Raw genomic sequence first — 18400 nt, 5'->3', positions numbered from 1 at the left:
AGGGAAGTTTTTATACCGAATTACAAAATACTTATTGTGGTTTAATTAATCAAACAAATAAGGCCTACAATCCTGACAAACTAAAGGCGACGATAACCGAAACAAGTTTTGTTTACAGAAACACTGGAATACAATGTTTTAAAATTTTGTAAAAATTCAATCATCCGGAATTGGGAGATGTGGAAGTACAGATGGTAATTCTCCTCTAATGATTACAATAAACGGCACTTGAGTATTATAGTTCGATATTTTTTTTAATTGTAGAAAATTCCACGAACATCACGATAGCATGCACAGAGTAAACGATAATTATTTACTGTAGTCTGCTACTTTAAAACAGGAACACCAAGGTTATATTCCGCAACCTGACTTTTCTCGTAACCATGGAAACGAAAGGTACAGCACACACTTTTAGTGGCTTAATTTTTTTTTTCCCTCTCACTACATTTCCATTTAGTGTGTTTCGCCTCAGGATTAAGCGTGCGAATGAATGCTTACTCGAACTACAGTCTCAAATGAAGTGGCGAAAGTAAGTGCTATGCGGTGAAGACAACACGCCTTACGACCGCAAATGGGTGGTATGTGGTGTATTTAATTATGGCAAAGCACACTAGGGCTATCTGCCTAAGGGGAGGGATGCCTTCGTGGAGGACTTTCTTAAGAAACTGGTTCGTATACACGTTACACATGGGGAAAACCACGAAAACACCCATGCAGCCAGCCCGTTCGCGGGATTCGAACCTCTGACCGAACTACCAGTGTTCAACGACTTTACCGCTCCGACCGCAAATGGGAAGACTGTCGCTTATTTTAAAATAACAGACTACAGCAATATTCTCAACAAATGATTTGCGCATTACTGTAGAGAAATACAACACAAAAAAGAGAAAGGAAAACATCTGATACATTACCAATGAAAATTACGTCTTCTACAAATATCAACACTGAAGTATTCTAAAAGCTACTTTCAGCTTTAGCGGGAAGAAATAAAATAATGACATTGATGAACCTCTGTAATATCTTTCTTATAAAATTGAGTTAATTTAATGAATCGAAATTCTTTGTGCTATGTATGTATTAAGACAAGCACAACAATACAGAGTTTCAGTATACTCACATATTTCATTTTCAGAATAATATTCGTTACAGTAAATTACTATATAAAATATTTACAATTTTATAATAAAACAAGCTTTGAGTTTAATGGTAATGCCCAGCTGAAGGTGAACGTAATCTTCTCAGTACATTTAAAACACATTTTCAGCTTAAAGATTTTTCATCTTTTTCATTAACAGAGATATCTGTATGTAAACGCATCGTAAATCAAGAAGTGCACAGCAGGGAGAGGGGGAAGGACAGTTCTATATCTCCCGTTCTACTGGCCCGATTCACGAAATTCAAATTGCATTTTTCATGTCTCGAAAGTGCGACTTAGGATGTATATTAGATTTATATACAGCATCATTTTAACATAGGTATTTTGACACAAAATCGGACCTTTTTTCTGAAATGACATGCCAATTTTTTTCCACATTTCGATTCAACGACTCATTATACCTAAGTATTAAATTTTGCAAAATTTGTGTGCAATTACAGAGATATTCAAACATTTATCTTGGCGTATTTAATTCAGTTTTCGCCAAGGATAATTTAAATGGGGAACTTTTTAATTTACAGCAACCTATTTTCCCTTTCTTTTTTTCATTGTAGACGAGCAGAGAAAAAGTGATCGTCCATACTTTCAAATATTTTTAACGAAGTGCGTATTATCGTTTGGGGTTATTATCGCTCAAAAAAAGATGCCAAATTTCAAAAAGCAACAATATGTAAATTCATGTATATCTTAGAAAATTTTGAATAAAAAACTCTAATTTGTTGCAAGTATGCCTAGAAATACATCTACTCTAAGATGATGCTAAAAATTTTAAAGGCTATAATACAACTTTTTTTTTTGAAAATTTTATAAAAAATATTTAAAAATAAATATAAAAGATGTGGAATTACATTTGGATTAAGCTTAATTTTCGAATTCTGGATGAAGTAATTAAGTAACTTTAATAAAAAAGAGATATTAATAAATATATATCAGATTCAATTAACACTGAGGAGCTAAAATTTTGAGAGCTAATTTTTTAAAAACTACTCGTGCGATTTTTACAAAAATTGGCAGTTTGGCATCATTTGAGTCGTAGAATTGAAATATGGAAAAAATTGGATGTGTCCTTTCAGAAAAAGTTCGATTTTGTGTCAAAATACCTATATTAGAACAACGCTATATAAATCTAATATATATCCTAAGTCGCGCTTTTGAGACATAAAAACCGCACTTTAAATTTCCTCAATCGGCCCAGTAAAGCGGGAGATATAGAACTTTCCCTCCTTTTTTTCGGGGGGGGGGTCCCCAGTTGTACATGTAACAGATCTTATGACGAAATGACAATTTTATTTTTTCAATACCAGTGTAATTCATTTATTATACAGTGAAGCTAATTTAAACTCAGGCAATTAAAAAATGTTCCGTCGATGCACTTTGATTGTTGTTCAATATTATCACTAACTCAGCAAATTTAACAACAGAATAAATCTGTTAACAGTAACGTAAGGGAATGTCTTTATACGTCTTAAGAGATCTACATTTCTACAGGAATTTCACAAAAAATGCCTCTTTTGTTACCAGTTTATTTGCCAAGTCTTTTAATGCTCAAAATTCCCTTTTTATTTTTTTTATTTTTTACACAGTTTTCGTTTCATTACTTACAAATCATATGAGAGCATTTAACTAGAACAGAATACATTGCATATAGAATTTTCGACATGTTTGCGTTTGAAAATACTCAAATTTATAATTTCATAGTTCTCGTGTACTCTTTCAGGTGTTAATTTCCGTTAACCCGTTCAGAGATCACTCACAAATGATTTTGGTCTTCAGCGGAGATTGTTGTTTCAGAAAGTAATGTTCAAGTTCTCATCCACAGTTTCCTATAAACACTAGTCACATTTGGATGCAGACCTCTAAAGAAAACAGTCGAGAGAAGTGCTCACTATATTTGCGTTGAACATTTATATATTTAATCTCTAGAATGTCACTACGTAATTATCGAGTAATATTTGTTTAAAAAATTTTAGAGCAAAGCAAAATCCTCTAAAAATGTGCGAACAGCCTCTGTACGTGAGCTGAATTAATGAGAAAATAGGACAACGTTTAAAGTAAACTTAACTGTTAGTAAAGTTAAAAAATCTGATGTGTACACCACATGACTTCTTTGTACGGAATATTAAATTATATGCATTTTTTCTTGCATTCATTTAAAATTATTGGATTCAATTAAATCTACTTCGTCAATACTTCATAAACCATAATAGAATAAATGCACTCTTTAAAATTCACTCTATTTGTTTACCATAGCGACACTGTAACGCTAGGTTCACTTAACAGCGTTATATTTCGTTCATATTATAACTCAGAATGCACAAAATTTATATCATTTGAAGAATTATCTAATCTTTGCCACATGTTCTATTCAAATACTATAATAAATCTAGAACGATGTATAAAAGAAATTAAGCAAACAAAACAAAAAAGAAACAGTTTTTCTTTGACGATTCAGTATTTCTCATTCAATTAATTCAATTTTCATTTCGTGACAAGGCAAAAATGCATAAAAACTCAAAATATCTATATTAAAAATTACGAAGTAAATCTTAAACACTTATTTCCTCAAAAAAATTCCAGAAGGAATTAAACATGATTTAATTTGCAATAATAATAAATGAAGGCGTTATCTTTGTTGTTGCGAAGCTTAGAAGCTTAGTCTCTCTAGATTGGCAACAAATCTACTATTCTGCTGTTTCAAATGTAAACAAGCATGTCCGCCATGTTATTTTTAAATTAGGCTTAACGGCACTTAATTGACAAGATTTTAAATTGTTGATAATTCTACAAATATTGCTTACAGATTTCCTAAAGGTATAAAAACTTTAACCGGAAGATAAGAACAACATAATTCAATCATTTTTACAGCAAAAAATGCACAATTTACAAACATATAAGAGTAAAGAAACTGAGATCACTGAGCCGGGTGACAGGGTGGATATATATACGTTTGGTGCGGCCGATTGAAACTAAAATACGAGTTGCATCTACATGTTACAGCAGTCCTATATACAAAATTTCAACGTTCTGAGGCTACTCGTTTTTGAGTTATGCGAGATACATACGTATGTACAGACTCCACAAAAAATTCTCTTCAGAATTCATTTTAAAGCAGTTTTATAATTTTTTTTTTTTTTTTTTTTTTGTAGGAAAAGAGTCTTTTATTCTGTCCTTACGTCACGCAAAAACATCGTTATATTGCATCCGATAGCGGTCAAAATGGATATTTTCGTTGAAATATGCTACCTGAAACTTTTCGCGATTACAATACTGTCTAATAATAAAACTTGTTGTGAGGGATGTTTTTATAGTGTATTGATTAACAATAGCAATGCATATTTATACACAAATCACATTTATTCAGTTTTAACTAAAAAAAAAAACTGAAAGGTTTCAGATTTTAAGTTACGTCCAAAGACGCGTTTTTTTAACGTTTTGTGTGTTACCTTTATTTATTAAATATCACGTTCTTTGCACTTAGACCATAAAATTTAGTTCAATAGCAATGTCGCAAAATAATTTTAAAATGAGCGTATCTTTAGAATTTCCGATACATAGTTCCGCGCCCTGGACATTAAAAGGTTTTTTTTTTTTTTTTTTTTTTTCTTTTTTCCCGTAGAGTGTTGCTATTGCTCGCTTTGAAATCCTTGAGTTTGTTACTAAAATATTCGTTAAGGTTTTACAAAATATGAAATCGATAATAAAACAAATTCCAAATTTAATCTTCCACATGCCCACATTCGTAGGAGGATTACGACATTCAAAATTCGATGGCTCCATGTACCATTGTTTTATCACAATGCGAGATACAGACATACATTTATGCAGATTTTTCAATATTTAATTTCTTCAAATATAATGCAGGACTCTAACATTTGCTGGCAACAGTTTGAAAAGTGAAACGGACATTTATAGTGATTCAATGCAAAACCGCAAAGTGAAAACAATAGTCCTTCAGGGACAAAGCTCCTTTGGACTAATTAAGTTGTCAAAAGGTAAGTTAATAGAAATCTCAATATAATAACACAACACTCCACGTTAAGAAAATAAGGAATTAATCAGAACGTATTTATAGTGCAGTCAGTCTGTAAAAATTATAACTCACCTCATAAGTGGACTACAGATTTGGCGCATAGCCACCCGCATCTTCAGAAATCCATAACACGTCAATCACTATGTGAAAAACAGCTTGGAGGTAGGCAATTTGTTTGGGATTAGCTTGATATCTAGTAAGGCTTATTTTTTTTCCGTTCGTGGTCGAAATCTTATAAACTTATGCCTACGAGAAAAGTAAAAATTACAAATTCTTTTGCACACACACACGAGAAGAAAAAAAAAAAAAACCGTTATGAGTAGTTATAAATCGTCGAAAGTTAAAGCTTGCTTCCCAACCTTTACCAAGAAGTTATCGACTGCACCCAGAAACGAACAGTACGGTGCTCTTCAGCGAACAATACAGTTAACAGTTTTATACTCTTGATGGAAATATTAAAAATGAATCAGGAAAACTGAGTCACGATGAGCAGCAGGAGTGCACATCTTCACCCACTTCCAGCAGAACGAGGATTCTGCTCCCAAGGCGGCGGTTGATGACACATTTGGGGTTGACTTTTGAATAGAAGAGCAAATGCTAATTGACTTACACGGACCATTAAACACAAGTTCTGAACAATTTTCAGGGTATGGAAAATAACTTTATTTGCGGAAACATCTGGACATAAGATTTAACATACGATATTTACTCAAAAACTTTTTGCTATATTCGACTCCGCTTTGCTATATTTTTGTTCTAAAATAAGGTAGGGTCTAATAAATGACTATTTTAATAAATGAAATTGGAGAATGAGAGGAAGGTGGTGTGGAGGTGTATTTAATTATGGCAAAACAGACTAGGGCTATCTGCCTAAGGGAAGGGATGCCTTCGTGGAGGACTTTCTAAGGGAAACTGGATAGTATACACGTTTCAGATGGGGAAAACCACCAAAACATTCATGCAGCCAGCCCGTTCGCGGAATTCGAACCTCGGACCGAACTACCAGTGTTCAGCGACTTTACCGCTCGGCCGCTGGTGGGCGAATGAGAGGAAGGAGTTGTTACACTGTGTTGAATAATTAGTATTACACTGTTTTGAATAATTACACTGTTCAAATGCTAACAAATCACATAGGTTAATTATCGTATACATAAAGTGCAAAATTGCTGCTATTTATAATAACCACGTCTAGCTCAAAAATTTCAATTTTGTCATGAACTTACTATACTGGTTATTCGTTATGTCTGGAGGAAAAAAAAAAAAAAAAAAGAGTAGGTAACTAGCGCCTTGGGCCACACCTAACAATACTTTTATTTCAAGAAAATTCTGAAAAAGTTGTGGTTGGGAGGGTTAACATTTCCTTTCTTAGTTAGCACTTACTGAAAGAGAAAATAAAGATTCACCAACACTTCTTAAAATTTATTCCAAAATTAAAAAAAGTCTTATTTTCGAGTAAATACGGTAGCTGAAAGAAACAAATGTAAAATTGCATATATATAAAGTGAATCTAAATTCTTTTTATAAATTAAAAGGGGTGATAGTATTCATCCAGATGAGCAGTAATTACCATAGAACATAGGGTCACTTTCCACTCTCAGAGGCAAAAAAGTAGAATATTAGAATTCCAACCTGAACTTACAACAGTGTTGACAGCGCGAATGAACGACACCAAAAGTTAAACAATCAGTTTGGTGAAAAACTCACAGAGAGTGCACAAAACGGATAAAACCGAAATCTTGATGTTCAGGTGTTAATTCGAACTTTAATGGCAAACACTTATTGCACATCTTTGATTCGTCACGTCTCAACTTCGCAAACGATTGCAACAAGTGAATTATCTAATCAAGGGCTGAATATTATCAACTAACTCCAATTCAAGTTAAGTTTGATACTATCCAAAGTAGATGTTCCCCCCCTTCGCCATCTTCTATCCTGCCTCCCGGATTTACTGTGCTCATTTTACTTGAAGCGCCCTTCTACGGACACAAAGTTCTGACAGTCGAAACACAGCATGAACTTTTTATTCTAATCTCGGCGTACAGTGGAAGTTGGAGTTAGTTGATAATATTCAGCCCTTGATTAGATAATTCACTTAATCGTTTGCGAGGTTTAGACCTTGCGAACCAAAGATGTGCGTTTGAGTGTTTACCATCAAAGTCTGAGCTCGAATTAATCGTTTGGTCAGATTAATTTTTTCAGAACGTCAAGTTTTCGGTTTTATCCGTTTTGTGCACTCTCTGTGAGTTTTTCACTAAACTGATTGCTTAACTTTTGGTCTCGTTCATTCGCTCTCCCAACACTGTTTAAGTTCGAGTTGGAATTCCAATATTTCTCTTTTCTACCTCTCAGAATGGACTGTGACCCTGGATGAGTACTATCACCCTTCTTAATTTGTAAAAACACCTTGTATATTACCTGACTGAATCACCCTGTATATTATCTGACTGTATATTACTTTATTTCCATTCGACAAATAACATACATTTAAATCCTAATGCAACTCTTGATGCAAATTAAAAGGATTTAGTATAAACTAGAGATAAATTAATAATGAAATAAAATACGCTATTATCCTTTAGGAATGCAAAAAATAATAATTAAAAAAAATCTGATTCAGATTATAACAATCGCCTATAAGGTTCTTTTGAAGTTTAACATTTTCTGTCAGTAGAGGTTAAGAATACAGTAGCCCAAGTGAAATAGCGAAGCCTTTTATTGGGATATTAAACGAATATGCATTCAGACTAACATGAGAACATTATATATCTTCTGTATATTTAAAAAGTGAAAAAATAAGTAATACAATTCTATAAAAATATTTAATATTTTTCAAGGATATACCATGCATTAAATGTACTTTGATTTAAGTGAATCAGAATAAAATATTTAAAAAAATATTATTTAAAACTGCATCTACTACTTTTAAATAATTTAGTTTGTTAATTAATAACAGAGAAATTAAATATGAAAAAATAAAACCTTCTGTTTTTCCAAATGGCAACAGACTCGAATGAAAAGTGAAACAACGCAAAGTCATATTTCAAGACTGATATCCCTTTTGGGATAATAATAAATGAACAATTAAAGAAAAACCTTGCTCTTTTTCGTTTTGAATCTCAAATTATCATTTTGAAAATCCAATCAGGAGAAATTAAATACAAAAATTAGTAAAAACAAATACACAATTCACTGCTGGCTCAGTCCGCTGAGCATTGACCAATTTCATTTAAAGTAAAAAAATAATCGTCTGACAAAATAATTAGTTGCATGAAGCAGGAAAAAGTATCATTTCATTTTTTAACTGACCATCGTGAATATTAAAATTAAGTTAGTTTCACGATACTGAAAAAGGAATATGAGTACCATATGCATATGAATTAAGGTATAATAAACAGCTTACAAAATTATGCAACGCTTGTTGTTGATTAGCATAGTCCTGATTTGATGGCAACTTTCGATCAGGCCCAAGTGAATGCCTTACAAATGACAGCATTGCTATTTCTTACCGCTGTCCTAAATTAGAAGGAAAATACTGTCCTTGAAGGAAAATACTGCCGAGGGTCTTATACCAACCCCTCGAAAGGACTTTCGACTAAACAGAACTTTAAATACTCCCATGCCGCAAAGACAGTACACATTTACAAATATTTTATGTCTTTTCCGAGACTCGAACCCGGAACGAAGGCTATGGTAGGGGCTGAGAAACATACCTTTCACATTCTATGCAACTTTGTATGTTAACAAAATCTCAATGATGCGTATACCTTCGAGACTATACCTTTCCTTTTAAGTTCGAGACTATACCTTTCCTTTTGCTATGTCATGCATAAAGTTTTGGGATTTTGAGTTTAAAAATGGATTTAGTATCATTAAAGAAAAGGGGGGGAAGAGAGAAAGAAGAAGGAGGGAAAAGAAAGGGAAAAACTGATATAGCCCTTCGCATAAAAACTTATATTTCAACGGCATTTATAATTTCACGCACACACACACAAACAAAACAAAATTTCCCTAATGCGTAACAGCCATCCACAATCCTCATAAAATCTATATGATTCAGATTAATACATCTGTTAGACATCTTAAGGTTGCAATAGGTAAATCCAAATTAAAAAGTTAAGCCATCTGGTTTGATATAAAAATCAAAATTTCTCACTGAGTAAATATACCGCACATGTAGGTCCTCTTTCCAATTCAGTTATCGACAGTTGACAATTGCACAGTTTCAATCTTACCATAACGTGGAATAATTTATATTTATTGTACTGAAGGTACGGTTTTAATTTTGCCGCTGGTACATGAAGAATTCCCATCACAAAAGGAACCAAGAATGATCCATGTAGTGGCGCCATCTATGGGATTACAATGAAACTAATACTTCTCTTAATTTAAACAGAGAAAAATAAATTTCAGCCTTTCTTTCAATTCTACACAGCTCTTTATTTAAATTATGTTCTCAATTTCAAAATATACACGAATAGTATTGTTTTAGTATACATAAAGTAATCTAAATGACAAAATTTTAAAGAAAATATTTGTAATTTAGTAAATTTAATGAATAAACGTCACTTTATTTTTAATTAACATATATCTACGTTTCCAGTAAGTCTACATAAAATAATGTAGAAAAGATAACATAAACTACTAAAATATACTTTTTTAAGAAATAAAAAAATTATAAAAGGATGAAATTCGCACAAAGTAAATATAAGATCCATTTCAGTTTCAGTACCTAGTACTTGCAAAATAAATGCTAGGAATCAATTGTTTTTTAAAAAAAAAAAAAAAAAAAATTACTTCTAAAATGATAGATTGGTACAATACATATTGAAAATTACATATTGTGGAATATATAAAATTCACGAGAGCACACATATAAAAACGGAATCAAAATAAAGCTCATTCCTAAATACAGAGTTTCGTAAACTGTGGGTAGCGACTCCCAAAGGGGTCGCCAAAATTTTTAGCAGTTTTGATATTTCTTTAACTTATACTAATTTTACAACTACCAAATATTTTTACACAATGTACTACATGAAAATAAATAAAGATAAGACAATACAGAACGAAAACGTTTCGACACATTCTTTTTAAAATATATACGTTCATTTTCCTTGCTTTGCACGTGACGCTGTCATTTCGTCTGTTACTTATTTAAAATTTTCACATTGTTCTACGTCTTAAAATTAGAAATTAATGACATAGTATATTACAGTACAAGTGAACAAATTGACAGTTTCACTCACGCGTGTGTCGGATTTGTGCAATACTTATGGGGTCCCACAAAATTTTTGTAAATATAATGAGGTCCTGGGGGTTGCGAAAAAATCTCAGTGATAAAAAGGGGTAGCGACCGATAAAAGTTTAAGAAACCCTGTTCAATAATATTCCTCCCTTTGAAAGTAGGTTTCTGTTTCAAAATCAAAATGGGAAATTAATTTAAAATTAAATAAATTTTGAAATTGAAAGGTTATTACTTCTAGTGAATATGTTGCATATATAGATATAAGATAATCAAATCGTATTTGGAATTAATCTAAAAATATTATATAATAAAACACAGAATTAAAAAAATTAAAATTATTGAAAGTTCTCTCGTATTTTTTTCCCAGCGACTAACTTTAGCTGTACACAAAAAACCAATCACCGAAAAACTGAATATAATTACTTTTCTACCCCCGAAAGGTGATATAACGGTAACATACAGAAGGGTGTTCTCACATTTTTGTAACGATTTTGATTTTCTCCACGAATTTAAATATTAATTTTAAAATAGAAACATGACCGGCATCAAATTGGAAAAAACAATTAATTATCGCCCGCAGCATTAAAAATATTCTTTTCTTTAAAATGTGGCTGAAAAATAAACAATGGATCGAAGGCTATATTATTGCGCTGTTCGAAGAGAAATACTCTTAATTCAATTATTAAGAAAAAATGTGAAAAGCATGGTTTTAATATTTCTAAACGTAAAATAAGTGACATAATTAATATGAAAGGAAAGAAACGTCAAAGTTTACATCTGATTGGGAAAAAAGCAAAAAATGCATACCCAACAAAGGTACATACGTACAGTTATTACTAAATCTAAAGATGCATCTCATGTCTTAAAAGAAAATCCAGCCTTTCAAAGAGCTATTGCAAAATCTAAATATCTCTGTAGGAACTGTGAACAAAATTAAAAAATCTGATTTAAAGTTAATAATAATAATAATAATAATAATAATAATAATAATAATAATAATAATAATAATAAAAAAAAAAAACATGATGTTCATCGCCTAACGTCGAAACATGTTTTTCAGTGTAAGACTACAGCAGATTGCTGTGTGAAAATTGTTTAGCAGGTGAAAAATGGAAATATATAGTTACAGCTGATGAGGTTTGGATATCTACTGATGAGGTTTGGATAGTCTGATTGCAATAGAAAACGTTCGATTTACTACCAAAATAAACTTAATATATTGGTTCAGAGAAAACAAGGAAAGTGTTTCTAAAAGTTTTATGGTTATTACTAGATTTTCTTATAGCGGAAAACTTAAAATAAGGAAAGTAGAAAAAAATTTCAAAATTAATTCTCAATACTATCAGAAATATGTTTTAACACTTATTTTTAAAGAAGAAATTCCATCTCTTTGTCCAATCTTCACTGTGTTCCATCAGGATAAGACTCCAAAGCCATACCTCTAAATCTATTGCTCTATTTTTTTAAAAAACATGAAATACAACCGGAATTGAAGTTATTCCTTTTAAATGGATCCCAACCAAGTCCCCTGAAGTATCTCCTATGGATTACTGCGCATCTGGACTTTTAAAACAAGCTCTTTATAAGCGGCATCCCAAAACATTGGATGGACTCTGGAAGATTGTGAAGGAGGAGTAAAATGAAATCAACCTTGATCTCTTAAGAAAAGGATTTTTATTTTGGAAATTAAGAAGTAATATGATAGTTCAACAAAAGGACTATCAGAGTGAACATATTACAAAATAAAATTCCCGGATTTGTTTATATTTAAATTTTTAAAACATCGTTATAAAAATGTGTGAAAGCCCTCTGTATATATGTGATGATTTATTTAGTTGTAGATAACTTGATATTAGATGAGAGCTTGACTAGGAAAGGCATCAATTCACATTTTAATTGCAGCGGAAATACTTTTCATAAAACCGTAAAATGCTCATCAAATAACTGGTTTTTCAAAATAATAATAACTTTACAACATGATTACCGGTGAAATATGCACCCCAAAATTTTGAAAGCTTAGCTCATCTTCAGACAATGAACGGACGATACAGCAAAACAAACGGTGACGTATCAGCTAGAGCAAAGCGGGGGGGGAGGTAAAAGAAGATGCGTAGTTTGTTGCAGTGGTATTTATAAGCTTCGCTTCTTTGCTTCAATATTGAATGATGATTGGGCAAGAACTTTCACATTGTGAAATACTGCAGGGCAGTGGAGATGCATTGAAGGAGGTTTTATTTATAGTGAAATCAGAAATTAAAAAGGGTTTTTACTTATTATGTGCTCCGCCTTTAGGCACTGCACAGAAAGGGAGGGATGCCCCGTGGAGGTCTTTTTAAGGGAAACTAGCTCATATCCACGTTACACATGGGAAAAACCACGAAAACGCCCATGCAGCACAAACCCCGGACCGAGCTACCAGTGTTCAGCGGCTTTAACCGCTCGGCCGCAGGTGGGCATTAAAAAGGTTTATTGTCAAAATTCTGTTAGTGATTATCTCTCACAGTAGTTTATATTTTACACACACACATGCTTACCGTTAAGGTGAAATAACTGATCAAGTCAGTTAAAAGTCTGTAAAGAATTTCACACTTTAACTAGTTATTTCATAAAAGGCATTCGCTCCGGGCGCAGCTTGATTGGAGGGGACATTTTATCTGATTTCCATTATTTGCGGGCAAATGACTTTTTTCGATAAACGTTCGCAGACATATCGTTATGTTTTTCTTTCATTTTACATCTTAGAAGTGGTAATTCACGAGAAACAGTGGCCAAATCCTACCCCAAACAAAGACGCCAGATCAAGAAGGGGCGCTATTTTTATTCATAAAAACTCAAAGAGTCATTGGGTTTCTGCCTCTGGTGAAAATTCATTAAAAGGCCTAAAGAAAAGCAATAAAAGTGGATATGTACAAATATATTTGCTGATTCATACGAATTTTATTTTCATTCACAGCTATCTGAATTTTAAGACGTTTATAAACCAAATTTTAAAGTATTTTACAAATATATAAGGCGTTTAAATTTTAATTTGTCTATGCTTATAATTATTGTGGTTGTTATTCCAGATAACGAAAGTAAAATCCCGATGAATGAACAAATAGATATACAAATCATTCTTGATTATACTTCCTTAATCCTTTTAACACTTAGAAAGCCAATGCCTTCGCTAACTTGTAAGCTTAAAATACTAAAACGACCTAAATTCCATCTTTTTTAAATCCACAATAATTTTCTCTCCCTTTCCATTCACAAACAAAGATGTTTAAAGGTTTCAAATAATTTAAATGGTTTAAAGGTTTCAAATATTTAGTTTCCAAAACAGAAGTTTCCATTAGCCCCTGAGTATACCCGTTAAAAAGGGAATGTTTTTAAAATCAACACAATTCAACGTCGTTGTATTATTAATATTCTGGAATACAATATTACGTAAAGAAAATAAAGTAAATTTATTTTTACAGGACAGAAAGAGAGGAAGAGAAATAAAAAATATGTTTGGTGAGAAGGCTTCTGATGATTAATTTTCAATGACTGAAACTGTATTGCTAAAAAAAAAAAAAAAAAAAGATATTTTGGGAAGTATTAGATCAAATAGGAATACAAATCAATGGAAGATTTACAGCTTCACAAGAGATAGCAAATGATTTCTGTTTCTAAATGGAGATGCATTAAATTTTTTGCCGCTAATTAACCTGAACAATGCGTAGCTGACTTAGCTTTGAAATATAATACGGACTTAGATCCTTCCAAATTTATAAGTACAATAGTTTCAAATATCAAGCGATGGAAGCATTAGAAAATTAATGTGATATGAATGCTCTTCAAATATTTCAAAAAAATTACGAATTCTCATTGCATAATACCTATCTAAAGGTTAATAATGCACTGAGGATTTTCGTAACAATGATTGTTACAACTTCTTGCGAACGTTCATTTAGCAAACTGAAGTCGTAAAATCGGACCTATCTTCCATTGGACAAGAGCAACTTATAAATGTGTTTATAACAGCAATTAAAAAAGTATTAAATCATGCTAAACCAGGTCTAAGGCATCAAATCACGATGATATAATAGATATATTTGCAAATGAAAATGGTTGAGGAATTATTTTGTAAAATATGATAAACTTAATTTTTTATGATAAATATTATTTTGATTTTCAATGTACGCATATTGAACTTGATTGTTAAATATAAATGAAAACTTAGTTAACCCATTTCTTTAGTTGTAAAATATGTTTCTATAAAAACCATTACTTTGATTTTGTACTGTAGTACTTGTATTTTCCTACTTTTGCTCATTAAACACGAATGAAAATTATTTAAACGATTTATTTTTTATACCTATAAATATATAATTGTCTTACAGTAAATTCAAAATCTATTCATTTTAATGGAAATAATTCGTTGTTATCTTTAAATGGAGCATTATTAAGTACTGTTATCTTTAAATGGGGAGAAAAAGGAGGTGCTATTAGACCCTTCCTACAGGCGTTGGTTACCCTACTTACGGGCTAATGTATTGCGATGTACAGGGTAATTTTAATTACAGTTTCGAATTAAAAAGGCTATAAAGCGAGAACTGGCCAGAAATAGCAAGTCTTTATGAAAATTATATATCTGACCAATACACCCATGAAAATAACAGAACAAAGATTATTTTCAATCGGAAAGAAGAAACGGACACGTAAAACTCCCGATCCCAGTTCAGCTTTTTTTGACCGAAAACTTATTAAGGTCGAAGGCGTGTCGGACTTACAAAAATTGCTCCGGTTGTTTGCTACGGCTCAAAGTATAGGTACCGGTCATGGATTTGAAAAATGTTCATATGAAACGCTAGTGCGTGGAAAAAAATATATATATTTCTTTTAGAAATAATGTTCTATGTAATTTCAAGAGCTATTTTAATGATTTCTATCGTTAACAAATGATTTTATTGTATCTTTAGGGGAAAAAAGAAAAAAAAAAAAAGAATATTTTTATACTCACTTTGTGAAGAACTGCAATGGAAACAATGAAAATTCTTTTAGCAGCAGTATTCGAGAACTATCTGCTTTTAGAAGAAATACTTCCAGAAGGATTTTAGAGAAAAAATTGGTTTGTAATTCAAACTTCAAGTGGTCAGCCTGCTCAGTTATCGGAAAATGGAACACAGAACAAGAACTAGCATGCAATATAATGTACGGTCTACTAGTGTCCGAAAAGCTAAGATTTGGTTATTTGACCGCAGCTCAAATCCCAGATGAAAAGGCTAAGTGCATGGGAAGTCACTAATTTTTCCACATGTAACACAAATAACAGTAAGTTTTCCCTACAGAAATCTTTCACGAAATCATGCCTTTATTGGATTTTCCTCCTACTTAGGCAGTCAGCTTTAATGAGCTTTAATGACATAATCTAATAAATCCAATACTCTCATCCCTTCGGGCAACTGACGTCAGCTTACGAAAAAAAGGCAGAAAATAACGTATATTTTACATCATTTAAATTTTTCGGCAATATACACATAAATAGTTCCATTCTTTTCGATTGAACACACTCATGATCTTTCGCATTGTAATTTGGACTTTAAATAATTATTAATATTCGTCAGAATTACACTGCATTGAGTCTGCATTTCGTTTATACAGGTACAGGTAAAAGCTAGGCCAACACCACCGTGGTGCCACAGGTAATGGAGGTATTGTTGAACCTAGCTAATTGTTAACGGATTATCACATCTAAAGGCCGTCGACGCTACACGAGACTTTTGTGAGAAACGAGATTTCTGGTAGCACTGGTTAAACGGGAGGATTCCTAGAATAACAGTTCCTCTGGAAGCGAAGTTCCGCCTTAGCGACGGAAACGATATCCCGGTTACACAGGATATTTTGGAACTTCGCCGAAAATGTTTCGTCCCGAGTAAGTTTAAGTGCCGAGTACCAATCAGGTAAGTACACCAATCAGACGAAAGTTCTACTTCTGAAGGATCACGTGATCGCAATGTGAGCGAAAATCGATTACTGTTTGGCTTTCAAGTCTCTTTAGTAAGTAAAAATGGGAATCTAACTACGTAGGTTTCGTGGAAATGTGAGAGTTCTGAGAAATGTCCTTTTCGACGTCAAGTCCCGTATAGCAGAAACATATGTGATAGGGACTTTAAGCTTCCGTCCCAATTTTAAGGGAGAACATCCCGGAGGGCTCTTCGCCTACCACCAACCCCTTGAGAGGACTTAGGGCTCGCCGTGTATTTTGAACGCCCCATACCGCACGGGCACTATATTTCGTTTATACAGTTCCTCCCGATGTGATGGAATAAATAATAGTTTAAATAACTCGTCGAATAACGATTATTGGAGGTGCTAAGGCAATATAAATCTGCCTAATATTCCTAAAACTGCAAAACTAGCTTCGAAGTTTAAAATGTAGAACCTTCTGCCTTAGTTGCAGAAATGCAAATGACGAAAGAGACGCCTGTGTTCAGGCAATGGCAATGAGAGGAACGAAGCTGAGCTACTGGTGCCATCTATGGATGAAAACTGAAAATAACTGAGAAATAATTCCTTAAACGCTGATGGTAAAGATGGAATGGAATTGGGATCGTTAGTTAGAACTGAAAGATATTTATGAAGGTGAAACACTCCTCTAGAAAAATCTAATTCGTCAATAGAAGGTGTTTATTTGCATAATTCTGGCTGGAGAAAAATGGAAAATGTGATTTCCTGACCTACAATGTTTGGTAACAGGGAATTTGTGTGTTTCTTTTTTCCTAACATACGCTCCATGTTCTTTAACGAAATTTTAATTTTCTCTGACCAATGTAAATTCAAAGAATCACGGAGTTCATAGTCGGAAAGGGGTCCTTAAGTAAGGAACTGTAAATTTTATTGATAGAACAGAAAACGACCCCTGATTTCTGTAAATACGTGCAATTTTATAGCAAATTAACGGAAAGAAAGGAATGACAACATATTCTTACCTTCTGAAGCGAGATAGGAATTTTCGATGTGTTGAAATGAGAATTTTTTAACCGCTTGTTCAATACTGGTAGGTGAAAAACCTCTGTCAATAGCAACTGCTTTTAAATAGCTGAGATCTTGATCAAGAGGTGAACTGAAGAAGCAAACTTGAAGTGCTCGGAAAACGAACGAATAAAATGAAACTAACTTCCGTTTAGTCGACTGACATGATCTGAAGTGTGTTGCTAAGCAAACAGATGAAAGTTTACGGCATACAGTAGCATTATAGTTGGGCATGTTCTATGTGACCAAAATAACCACAAACAGAAAGGAATTGTACATCTCAAGTTTAAGTTGCTTTTTCAGCTTTAATTACTGACCTCCTAATCTTGCAATATTAGCATATTAGATACACTCCGAATGAAATCTGTAGACACTGACTGCAAATGCATAGTAATTTATAGTAACACTACACCAAGTCATTAATTAAAATTTATGAAGTACAGGTAGAAGCTAGGCCAGCACCTCCGTAGTACCACAGGTAATTGATATATTGCTGAACCTAGCTAACTGTTAAACCTTCCCCCTCCCCCAATTTTGAGGGAGGTGGTCCGAGGATCTCCCGCCCCTTTCTTTTTACCACAACCTCTTGAGAGGACTTTCTGAGATCACTGATTTCCGGTATTATTAATGTACACAAATCATACTGAGAAAAGACTGTTCTTGAAAAGTTCAACAACTGATGTTTCCAAAAGTCTAAATGTATAACAAATGTCCCTTCTAAGGCGGAGGTGTAATAAGCAAGTCTTTGGAGCTCCCGTCTATCAGCATTGCGTATAGAAAAATGAATTGTTGGAACATTAAACTAAAAAATTTAAATAAATATATTTTAGTAATACATGAACCAAGTCTTTGGATATGTATAAGAATGTCTCTGATTTTGGCCCTAAGGTGTCTGTTCTTTATTGCGTATTTCTTAAATGGCATTAGATTGTTGTTAGGCTTAATCAGATGTTTACCGTCTGTTAGATTACAGTAA

At 32.8% G+C, this 18400-nt stretch overlaps 1 protein-coding gene across 1 annotated transcript in view; it reads right to left on the bottom strand.

The window, feature by feature from the left end:
• Nucleotides 1-18400, bottom strand: part of esn (espinas) — a 350301-nt gene that overhangs the window by 238509 nt on the left and 93392 nt on the right. The window lies entirely within an intron of this gene.

This window comes from Stegodyphus dumicola, chromosome 8, assembly GCF_044657685.1.
Source record: "Stegodyphus dumicola isolate Sdum_Otavi_A_Nest chromosome 8, ASM4465768v1".
In the NCBI taxonomy this organism is placed as follows: domain Eukaryota; kingdom Metazoa; phylum Arthropoda; class Arachnida; order Araneae; family Eresidae; genus Stegodyphus; species Stegodyphus dumicola.
The sequence above is the reverse complement of the archived record's forward strand: the minus strand, read 5'-3'. Positions and strand labels throughout refer to the sequence as shown.